Source organism: Agrilus planipennis, unplaced genomic scaffold, assembly GCF_000699045.2.
Source record: "Agrilus planipennis isolate EAB-ADULT unplaced genomic scaffold, Apla_2.0 scaffold105, whole genome shotgun sequence".
In the NCBI taxonomy this organism is placed as follows: Eukaryota; Metazoa; Arthropoda; class Insecta; order Coleoptera; family Buprestidae; genus Agrilus; species Agrilus planipennis.
The window spans coordinates 31,455-32,942 of record NW_020438878.1 but is presented as its reverse complement, the minus strand read 5'-3'; the positions used below and the strand labels follow the sequence as shown (position 1 = coordinate 32,942).

The 1,488-nt window shown below is 29.2% G+C and overlaps 1 long non-coding RNA gene across 1 annotated transcript in view; it reads left to right on the top strand.

Annotated features, from left to right (window-relative positions):
* The window catches only part of LOC112906725, a 141,526-nt gene extending 140,912 nt beyond the window's left edge, over nt 1–614 (top strand). The window contains exon 3 of the long non-coding RNA XR_003232532.1: nt 497–614. This is a non-coding gene — a long non-coding RNA (uncharacterized LOC112906725). The remainder of the gene's footprint in view (nt 1–496) is intronic.
* The last annotated feature ends 874 nt before the right edge of the window (nt 615–1,488 follow it).

Sequence of the window (1,488 nt, the reverse complement as noted above, 5' to 3'; positions counted from 1 at the left end):
ATATATACTTTTTACTCACAAAAGTTTCATTTTTACCCCCACAAATTTCATTTTTACCCCATTTGGCGTAATTTACCCAGGTTCCCCAACCGCTACCCTAGATTACGACGAAGCTTCGTCAAACCCATACATAGACAGACGCTTCTAGTAATTGAATCTACACTATTCGCAGTATATTGGAAATTTCCCTAAGCTTGACTTTGAAAAACGATAACATTTTCCAATTCCTTTTTTTGCTGCTTCCAGTATAGTGGTTCCTTCAATAAACGCTGTGTTTAGTCATCTAAAGAATTTGGGCTTTCTTAATCAAATATCGTCGCCAGCGCTCAAAGATAAAGTTATTCGCCAATAAAAGATTTGCATGGGCACCTGAACTGAAAATATAATTTATCTAAAATTCGTTATCAAAAATATTCATTCTTTATAAATCTATTTTTACATATTTTTGGATATCCTTAAAATAATTTTAGTGGACATTTAATTTTTTCTTTTGCAGATTCAGCAAACACAGATTGAGTTTAACATCATTAGTAGTCGTGAATTTTAGGTAAGTTGCAAAACATTATTATTTATTTATAGAATTTTCCTTTTGCGTTTTCCCGAGGCAATAAACATTAAACTAACAACATAAATACATAAGTACATAATTTTTTATGTGTATTGAGACATGTTTCCTAATTTTGTATCGTATTTACCATTCTCAATTGAAAGACGTTTTAATTAGTAGGTACCTAAGAAAGATATATTTGATAAGTACCTAAGAAAATTACTTTTATTGTTCTATATGGACAAGTTTAACAATCTCTCAAGCTTTTGTTCTGTTTATGAAGTGTAAAACATTTACATTTCTCTTATAGTTAATTTGTTCTCAAATTGGAACTAGTTTAAAAGCACTTCACGCAAATACTCCTTCCAAGTCCTTAACTCTGAACCAGACAGTCGATTTCTATTTTCTCTGGAAAGTAAAATTCTTTTCTTGAGGATTTAAAATTCACAAGAAAATAAATTTAAACAATAAAAACTGACTGAAATAAACTTTGACGATTCCGTAAACGAAAGTTACTGAAATTTTGGTAAGATTACAATTAACCATAAGTTAATGAGTATAGAAGATTTGTACAACGGTTTACGATTGGTGAAAATCAACTACAAAAACGTTTAGCGAAACCAAAATTTACAGGACAAATATATAACTATTTATTATCTCACCCGTGATACATATTTAGCTTCCCTAAAAATGTGTATAATTAATAAATATAGAAAGCAAAGAGGCATTATTTGGTTTATGTTCAAAAATATGAGAAATAAAATCTTCCTTATTTCCGCAGATAGAAAGTTTTGTAAAAATTACGAAATGAATAAAATATATAATAACGAACAGTAGAATGTCAACACTTTATTGGCACCACAAAAATTACATTGCAACACATATTGCGGTGGAAGAAATAATGGTAAATCAGTAAAACATCACAATCAATATTTGAAAAA